Raw genomic sequence first — 11,251 nt, forward strand, 5'->3', positions numbered from 1 at the left:
CTTTCTACTCATTCCTATCCCCAGAACTGGCACGTCGCTTCAACCGACGACGGCCTCGAGAAATCCTTGCCTCTGAATCCCACTCTCTCAGGGCCAGCATAGGCTGGCTACGCGTGACATGGTCCTCCGGGTGCAGCGCTGGCATTATACTTTGTGCTGTGTGAAAAAAAGTACTGTGATCATATTTCTAATATGTATAAATATGCGTAAGCCACAAATAAATTTTAAAAAATCTCTGATCCCTGATATTTTATATCAGCTGTAATATGAAGGTTGATATCAGTCACATCAAGATAAAACATTTCGTTCAGGGCAGTAATTTTCTCTTTTGTGGTTTGAGAATTACGGCAAGAAGCGTTGTCCTGTATAAAAAGGTTATCTTTATTTGGAAAGCAATTCAACCAAGAGGACCGTTTCAAGCAACACGGTTAAATATGATTGGCTATTTGCATGTCCGACAATCCTCCAGAGTTGGTAATATCCAGGTGCCCCACATCATTCCTCAACTTCAATTTTGCCGTTTCATACGGATGGCAATAATATTTTAACCCACTTTAAAATAAGAGCACTCGTCAGGTACGTCTTTGGCTGTGTCTTTTTGTCAATGGGATTCGTTTTATTATCTTAACCCATTTTAAGTTGATTTAAGGGAGTTTCCTTTGAACTGATGCGCGTTGAAACATTTAAATTTTCTTTTAGTTTAAAGGTTGTTGTGACCTGACCATCCTTCGCAAGGCGCTGAATTTCCTTATTTTTCAAGCTTGTCCAGCTTCGATTAGGAGCTTTCTTCTTATCTGTTTTACAAATTTTCGCCACCCTGGTATGACCTACAGACTTTTTTTAACACTGAGTTTATATTTGGTTAGTCATTATTTGATCAACACATGAAATAAAGATGAGAATCAAGGTCTAATGGTGTTTCACTGTTATGTTCTTCAAAAATTAAAATAATATTTACAACACTATTTAAAAAGTTTTGTTTTTAATTTTACTTTTCGTGGGTTTTCTTTTAATTTCCACATTGAAAATGGGAAAAAATAGTTTCACCGGGTATGAAGTTAAACTGGGTCGGTCGTAAACCCAGACAACATTAAGGCTAGAGATTAACCTAGATCTTTATGAAAGCAAAAGCTGATTAAGAAGTAATAAATTCTTTAAAGATAAAAAATGCCAAGCCAAAGAAATTTTACACCAAGATGGGATTTTTATTACGAATTTTAAAACATGAATTCTAATTAGGAGCCCCTTGAGCTACGTCGGAACTGTTAACTTTAGATAGAGAAAAATGGGTCAAGTATTTTTTTTATTATTTGAATGATTCGAGCTACAACGTCATAAATTGACTCTACGTTGAAATAAGATGACACCTAAACACTAGAGATTACAACCAACGTTGTACTTTAGAAATAAAAAATAAATAAATAAAAGACTTTGACAAATATTTTTCATCGTGTGGTAATTAAAAGGTTCACTCAATTTATTTATACACTTGATATTGTTAATATAATATTTTATGATAGTTTGTTTTATTTTTCAAACAATTGTTCCTATTAATAGTTATACAAATATTACGAATTTTCTGTATCTTTATCTCCTTCTTCTGCTTAATAGATATAGTGTTGAGGTAGGCGGAACAAAGAAAATACATATTTCATTTACAGATACAATATATACAACTCTATTAACAAAAATATAAAGAAGAAAGGACAATCATAATGCATATTAATAATGAGTATTTAAATAATTCCTCAATTTTCACGAAAATATCAGAAAGCTACATATTCAAAATTATGAACATCTTCCAAAGCTATAATGCACAATTGACCTTTGGTTTCTTTGTTCACTTTTGTTGGTAATGTACAACGCTACAATTAACCGCAACAAATAAATATAATCACAACCAAAACCTAACCGTGAAAAAAGGGCCATTGTTCCAGACCCTCTCCAAAAAAGTCAGCCTATCAAAGTAGTGATATCTGGTGGCCAAGTCCGTTCTTTTTTTAGTCCATAACCTGAGAGAACTAAATGACAAGATAAATATCCAGTCTCTCTAACAAAAAAAATCATCCTCTCAAAGTAGCGATATTTTTTTATATTTTTAGTGTTTTTTTTTAAATTGCTTAACATTTGGCTAGTTTCTGAATGAGGAATGAAACATCAGGGCCATGTGTGCTCATACAGGAGAGGTGAGTGAAGGGAAGGTGGAGAACTCTGAAAAAACGCAAAAAGTTCCAAACTCCTCATTTCTCATTTGAAAACTGGCCAAGTGAGGGACAGATTGAGCAACCTTTCTCTGCATGCTTTGACGCAAAGGTAAGTGTCCGTGGATCAGCTTCGTATGACCTATTCTTAATCGGGTGAGGATGAACCTTCTTCTACAAGACACCAGGAGTCCTCCTAGGACCAAGTATCGACAGTGCTCTTGACATCTGTCGTTATGGCATCTATTAACATAAAGTTATCACGCTGAACGCTAAGTTTTTTTTGTTTTTTTTAACTTTTTGCCCTTCAACCTTTATACAACTAAGTTATGTTTTAAGGTCGCTATAGTTTTATGTGTTTCTCTTAAGCATAAACAGGGGCATAAAATATTCTTTTGTTATTGTGAATTAAAACCAATTGTATTAACTAATCACCATCTCGACATCATTCGCCAATAAAGCAACAAGGGCTACACGCACAGGAATTAATCAATTAATCCGTTAAATGAAATTCCGCTCCACCTTATGAATAAGAGTTGACAATATAGAAGCGGGGGGGATTTGATTGCCACGATCCGTCCGACTAATCAAAACACAATGACGCCTTTATCAAATGTGATCCGCTGTGACGACGACCCGTCAGCATCAACGTAACGGTAAACAAATCGTGTAATCCAAATCAACTTCTTGGTCAAGGTAAATAGGAGCTTTGTAGCCTTCATTATGTGACGACTCCATTGATGTGGGCGTCTGTGGATAAATGACGCTCTTTTACTGGGCAATGTCAACATTGCATTTATCGGCCTTTCAGACCTGGTAAGTAATTTATTTCTTCTGTAAATTTCTTCCATAATATCTTATTTTTACTATTCTACTATTGAAAATATATGGGTCAATATTTTAAAAAACATGATTACCTATATTTTAATTTTTCAATTTTTACCACAAAATATTGATGGGGAGGCTACGGACGTGATTAATTTTAATGAAACTCTTTTTGTCGTACTAGGTCAAAAAATACTAGACACTTATTGCGTTCTTGTCAATATGATCTAGGAGTTGAAACAAAAATTTACGTAATTTAAACACTTTTTTTAACGGTTACCTGTTTTTGTTGAACATTTATTTCAAAATTATCATATACCAGTGGATGTTTCTGTTAAGATAGAATGGTAAAATAATAAGCAGGATCGTATTAAATGAGACTAGATATATAAAAAGTTACAAAAGCCAAAAAAGTTTACAGTAAACTAGGCAAAAAAAATCATATTAAAGACGATTTCGGCTTCGTTTTAATCTTCCTTTTCAACCATTAAATACGGATTTCCATACCAATAAAAAATATACATTTCTAGGCTAGATTAGCCTGGGGCTACTTTTGTTTTCTGACACACGGTATTCCACTTAAAAATTCATAACTCCTCTGGATTTTGTCTAAATTCAATGTAATTACAAGAGTTAGAAAGCTGGATTTCTCTTCTTGTAGACTGTCAACAACGAGTTCAAAAAACGAAGAAAAGGTTGAATATTTTTATTAGCAAGAAACAAAGTTGACATTAGTTTTTTGCACCTCAAAAACCCTTGATCACAAATGTTTCGAAAAATTTAAAAAAAATTACAAAATTAATTCCCCGATTTTTCCAAATCAAAAATAAAGATAATTTTGATACGACACCAGCAATCCCCAGGAACCTTGATAGACATCTGCATGTTTATAAACTACACATAATGGCACAAATTGGCCGCCATAAATAAATTAGGATCAGCAATTAAAAAAAGAGTTAAATTAGTTTTCTAGCTTTCCTACTTATTTTTCTCACTTATAATAATTAAATCTAAATATTACTGACATATCCTTTTTCTACTATATTTATAATGTTTTTGTGCAGACATACTGTGTGTACGGTTTTGATTTCCACAAAAACAACCGGCTCATTTATTCAATTTAATAGATTTTCGAAGCCTTGTAGGTGCTGGGCTTCCCCTTCAGACCTATAGACTCTATTACATGGTAAATTTATGATTAGTGATTATGTTAAAGTAATTTTTTGTTGAAATTGAAACCCTACAACATTGCCACAGTTTAAAAAAAATCCGACTTTTTTGTAATAATATTGAATTCGGATAAATTTCAGAGGTGTTTTGAATTTAATGTAAAACACAGGAAATTGGAAGAATGTACTACCCCCTTATAAATATTCATATCAAATTTCGTATTTAAGAGTTTTAATGAATGGTTAAAACGAATACGAATTGATTTTTTCAAAATATTATTTTTTGGCCGGTTTTACTTGAAGCGTCTTTTGGAGATTGTAACATTTTGTTTATGAAATCTCAGTTAATCTTATCCTGCTTGTTATTTTTTTATCCAACATTAAAAAGAAATCGATCGATTTATATACAGTTTTTGAAAAGATGGCAGTCATAAAGATGACAGAAATCCATATTTAAAAAATATGTATTTTAAAAAAATTCAAAATTCACTGTTGATATAGATATTTTGCAGATGATATGATATAAGAAACGTATAAAAAAATATAATCATCTTCTTCCATCAATTGAGGACCAATGTACAAATATTCACTGATACGCCATTGATAGAACCAAGTCACTAAATTTTCGGTTTGGGACATTTCATCAGAATATTAGAATAAAATTAAGATTCGGATCACTATTGAATACTGAAGAGAGATCATCTTTGCGTCTTCTTTTTTCTTGAGTCAGGTTTCTAAGTCCAAAAGGAAATAATAACGTCACACGGTTTCTTTTGATAGGACCATTATAATTACTGGAGAACACGTAAGAATAAGAATAATTTTAACCACTGGGGCGAGTTGACCTAGGTGGCCTGGGTATGAGAACGATTTCTTTAAAAGACCAAACTTTTATCTTATTTTTATTAAATTTATTTCTGCATTAGCCAACGTTCATGCCATCAATTAACATGTTATTTGCTTGCCATTATCTGTTATCTACTATCGATAATTAATTATGTATTGTGACGCAATATTTCTGCAAAGATGCGCAATGTCAAGTCGTGTTATAATGTTATGATGTAAGAGAATTAAGAAACCATATACAAATATCTGCTTGCTACCAATTTAACTGTGAATAACGAATCAAAATATAATTAATAATTTAATTAATAACCTGAACCAATTATGTTATTATAAAGATCATTTCAACTGTACTAAGTGATTCAGAAAGATCTTAAAAATATTAGTACGTTCTTGATCATACCATAATCGGTATATTATTATTTCGATTTAAAAATTTTTTGTGATTGTTTTAATGGGCTAATATTTTATTGTGTTCTAATACCATAATTATTGTATTATCTGGGGAAAAGAGTTATATTTGCGAAGTCGATATCTTTAAAAAAATTGTCCAATGTAAGGTATGATTATTTGACATCAGGTTTTTATGCTATAATTCCTAATTTATCGACGACGAAAATTTTTTTGGTTTAAATTCCCTATCGGTCAAGATTTGATTATCATCATTTTGCAATGGTCCTAACCAAACAGGGTTGATTTCTCCACAAATTTGCTCAAAAAACCAAAATAAGACCGATTGTTAGTGAATAAAGGGGAATGTAAAATCTTAACGACACTAATAAATAATTACCCCAAAGCCAAGAATAATTTTTAATAAAGTGTGTAATGGAAATATGAATGTATTTTGTGTTTTTGACATACTGAAAACGTATAAGGAATTTATGGAGTTTTAAAACATACTTAAAAACATACTTTTAAAAATACTTTTCTTTGAGAACTTTAATAAAACAATGATGCTACGTCATAAGTAACCAACGATTTGTGTCTGCATACACGAAAGAGGATTATTCTGAATCGTTTGAAAAAAAAACCTCTGGAAGAAAAGTTGCTGGAAATTAATTACAAAAATGGCAATGTGAGCGGCAACGTATTGCCTCATCCGACGAAGAGTCCTGACAGAATTTCTTAGGTTTATTATATGTAGCATATTTTTTGAAAGGGAGGTTTTTACCACGATGTAAATATTGTATTCCGTCAAAACGCAAAGACATTGCACTATCCATCATCTCCATCATTGAAAACAAAATCATCAAGCTTACTGTGGAAAAAATTTTATTATTAAAATACTCTCAGGAGGAAAAGTCAAAAAACTTGCTTTATGGGTACCTCAAGAAGCTGCAGTACATTGCCTTTTCTAGAAAAAGTAATAATAAAAAATAAATTGTGTAGGATAATCAGCGTTTAAAGGCTGACCAAGGCAGCGATAAATGTCGATGAAAAGCCAGGACACTTGCCAAAACCAAATTTACACCCAAAAAACTGATGATGACCTATGGAGGCCTATGGCTGGAATCATACACTATTTTTTTGCCTAGAAGTGTGACTATCCACCTTAGTGGCCAAATGCATCAAAAACTTAGCAAAAAACTGCTTTAGTAAATTGAATGTGTGTTTTATACTACAAGACATCAAACGTCATGTTTCAAGGGAGGTTGAATAAATTAAAAAACATATTTATTTAGAAATCGTGAGAGGCGGTCTGGTATGATGTAGGTTTCAGAAAAACATTTTCTTTATCGTGCCAACGTTTCGATCTTTATTGAGATCATCATCAGGGCCTGGGATTTACAAACNTCTTGTGGTGAAATGATTCATGGCTCAGGGTAATCATTCTGTGAATTAACCCTTTGGCCGTGTTTATTATTGTATGAAGAGGATGGTGAGATTTAAAGTGTGTTTCTTGGTTTTTGGTATCAATCTGTGATTAATGTGCCATATGGTTGTTTTATTACAAGTGTATCTAAACATGGTATTGTTGAAACCTACATCACACCAGACCGCATCTCACGATTTCTAAATAAATATCGATTAACGGTCACTAATCACCACACAAATTAAAAAACTTTTTATTTTATTTTTTAGTTCTGTAATTAACTGTAATTAAATGTAAAGGTTAACACTTGCACAATGATCATTTTTTATATTTCCAATGGTTCATGGCAAATATTAGAGGTTTTGCGTTTTCTGAAACCGTACCAGTTTAGGAAGATTCTTTTCGAAGTTCAACGGTCCTTCGTTATGCGGACAAACCTGTTTTGAATCGAAATGTCACTGCAATCTAAGTCTTCCCATAAATACGTAAATATTGCATTTTATACAAGAAATTAAGTCTAGGAATTCGGTTCAACCGGAAATCCAACCAGGGGAATAAATAAAATAAACTCACTATCGTCTAATGGCAGTAAAAACATATAAGTCTTACCTGAGACAATATATTTAAATATTCGACAAATATTACATGAAAACAGTAAATTATAGCTCTTTTTAATATATATATTTTCTTTTTTTCAATAAGCCAAAGAAAATTTTAACGTTCTGAAAAGTACAAAGAGTCCTAGCTAAAGTGTTGAACATAACACTACGTTTAAGCTAATATCTTGACAATTGTAACTGCTTATAATTATTATTTAATAACTGTGTTATTATGAACAAGGAGCAAAGACCGAGAAGGAGCGCAGCAAGGAATACGTAGATAACGACTTACGATCCCACTTACGAAAAACAACACGTAATTATCGCAAAAGTTTAATACCCAAAAAGTTTGACTTTTTTAAAGTAGAAAATGTAGAACGAAAATCAAAAAATCTAGAAATTGAGATATTTTACACTGATAGAAAAAAAAGTGGCCACTCGGTTTTTTAGTAAATACTTGCAATTGTTATAATTTTGTTCTTTATTGAATATTTTTAAAGAAAAACATAAGATATAGCTAAATAAAAAATTAAACTGAGAAAAACAATTTTACCAAAATGTTGCTATGGATGCAATGAAGAAAATATTAAATTCAGTGCGGAGTATTTCCTCCCCTTGTGCTGATCACAGCTTGCATTCGACGTGGCATCGGTTTTATGAGGGTGTCTATTCTTAATTTCTGCAAATTCTCTGGCATCACTGGGCGACTTTTTATCATCTTTGACAACTCGTCGCAAAGATGTTCGACAGGGGACTACATGCTGTCACTCCAAACATTGAACTGAAGTTTCAAGTAGACACCAACAATCATGGATGTATGGGGCCTTGCATTGTCATGCTTAAAAATAAAACAGTCACCAATTAACTGTATATAAGGATCAACTTCGTTTGATAATACATCTTCAATGTATCGCGCAGATGTTACGGAACCCTCGATGAAGATCAAGTGTGACCTTCCGTACAAATGCCTGCTCAATCCATAACATCACCACCTCCATAGCTTCTCCGGAGTGACAATGTTGCGGGGATATATCGCTCTCCTGTTCTTCTCCAAACCCTCTCTCGGTTGTCAAAAACCTCAAACTATACCTTCACTCATCCCAAAACAATATTTTAGTCCAGTTTTGTACAGACCAATTGAACTCTTGCGAAATTTAACCAAGTTTTTCTGTGTCTTGTCAGTTCTTGGCCAATAACAGGACTTCGCCTTACAGTGCATAAACTGACATCAACGTTTCTAACTTGTTGGATTCGTCGCTTGATCTCAACAGTGGTAGAACGTCGATTACGGAGTACATTGTACATTGTAACAAAGAAACGATCATCTCTCTGAGATGTGACACGTTGGCGACATGATCCATGCCTTCTTGAGTAACTTCCAGTACCTTGTTAGCGATGGAAAATCCTTCCGACAGTTGTTCTGGAAATGTTAAGCACCCTGGGTCCATAAGCTTGCCTTCTTCCATCTTTCAGCTGATTCTAGTCGAATCTATATCACTTAAAACCATCACTCAAATTTGAAACTTAAAAATGGTACAATATACAAAAATCAAACCACCATAATGTTAGAAAGAATCTTTACAGACGAAGAAGAGATTGACGTCTATTCAAAGATTTATTTACAAAATTCAATTAAAAACAAAAGGGGGAGATTTCATCTGAGTAATTTATCTCTAATCCTTTAAAACAGATCAAATATTGTAAGATAATCAATGTAGGATTGACTAAAATGTTATTAAAAATATTAAGGGTGGCTTTTTTTTTTTTTAAATTTCAGTGTAGATAATAGATAGATACTGAATATATTTAAAAAAAAGTAATTAAAAAAGAAGTAACAGAAATAAGAAGTAAGGGTTACCATGAGACATTACCATACCGTCCGCGATTTCTATGGAGGACACCTTTTCTCTTAGCCTGATGGATTGACAGTAGTACAATGGTACTGAGTATCACGTTAATTTTAATGTTTTAAGTTCTCCCCTGGGAGGATTTATTGATTTCGTATGATTAAAGGAATTGATCATGTTCAAAAGGTTCGACTCAACAAAACGTAGAAAAAATACAGCAGACAATATTCGCAGTATAATAATTCGTACAATGGAAGCTGCAGGTTCTTCAACCCGCCTCTATTAAGTTTTGAACAATACAGAAATGTTCGATCCAATGGACAATTTGATTGTTAACTCCCTTTGTACGAATCTATTGTTTGCCAGCTCATTCTTACGGTTAACGTCCGATTGTAGACCGTTTCAGTAGTGTTCAAGTCGAAGCGACATCGAATACTTAACAAAAAGGAAACATGCTAAAATACAATAAAAAGGGATGGTTAGGGATGGTAAAATTAATGTCAATAAAAATGTCGATAAATAAGATTTATTTGTGGGTGTCAATGCAGATTATAATGGCGGTTTATAAATTTGGCAGGGTCGACATTGGAAAAATTAAATGGGCCATACTAGCTGACTCATGCTAGCTCTCATTCATTAATTTTTTGAGGTCACCCGCAAATATAAACGTCCCATACACAGCAATGTATCACGGTCACGATTTTAAACACAACCTTCACAAATATTTAGTCGTGCATCGACAAAATTTGCTTTTAGGCTGGAAATTTGATCAAACGGGAAACTTTTTATTAATTTCCCCCTATTTAAATTTCAAAATTATTCAAACTTGACTACTATTGTTATATTTTTAACAGTAGTAAATCTTTATTTACTTTTTTATTATTTATGGAGTTTACTTATAAACTAACGGGAGTATGCAGAGGATCTGCAGTTAAGGTCTATATATGTAGAGAGGGAAATGAAAACATAACATTTTATAGAAGAAGTAGCTAAGAAGTAACCAGGAAGTATTGCCATCGGTGTGTAGAGCAGTCTCCTGGGACCTCCTTGGGGAGCCGAAGATAAAACGTACAAAATAATTAATTAGACGCATAAACTTATCTTCAAGCTCCCAAGTAAGTCCCCAAGTACATAACATCCGCAATCAAAGTGGGGGTGAACGAGGGAGGAAACTAAGAATTTACGCGTACTAAATAGGGAAAGTTGGTTGACACGACGGAACTGTGGGAGGGTGGAAAAGCATATTTTATTAAAGAAGATAAAAATCTGAATACTTCCAAACACCAACACTGTCACGTTTTAAGACATTATACCAAATATTTGTTTAGACTTTACTCTTGCCTACTCACTCATAATGGAGTGATTTATGTCAGAGAAAATCATTGACGTTTATTCTTTTAAAAATCTAAACTTAACTCTTACTTTAATATGCAAGTATTGAAAGGCCTGAAGTCTGATCACTGATCACTACCAGGTGGTGATAGAAACAAATGATTAACCTTATAACTCGCGTTATGTAGAAAAGTAAGACTTGCGATACGCACAGTACAGAAGGTAGCGACGGCCTGAAAGGGGTTCCTCATCTACACCAGTAGGACCAGAAGTGTATACAATTCCAAAATTCCATTAAAAAAAAAGGAATGGTTGCCGTATAAATCAAATAAAGAATCTCATATCTGATGGAACAACACCACAAAGATTTCATTTTAAAAAATCTTACCTAAATTTACAGCAGACCTGAGTGGTGCAGAAATATACTTTTTGGGGTATTAGAACGTGCGGATTGATAAGATCCATACAACAGAACTGAGGGAGAATTAAAAGGCGCGCTAAACTGCACTGGAAACTTTACTGGAGGCTTTAGGTCTCCACATTAAACTCAAAGCTGGTTTGGTAATGCCTAACATTATCTCCGACTCCTGGGAAAACACACTAATATGGGTGCTAGTACATG

The sequence above is a fragment of the Cimex lectularius genome, unplaced genomic scaffold (assembly GCF_000648675.2).
Source record: "Cimex lectularius strain Harlan isolate CLEC.00 unplaced genomic scaffold, Clec_2.1 scaffold179, whole genome shotgun sequence".
Classification (NCBI taxonomy): domain Eukaryota; kingdom Metazoa; phylum Arthropoda; class Insecta; order Hemiptera; family Cimicidae; genus Cimex; species Cimex lectularius.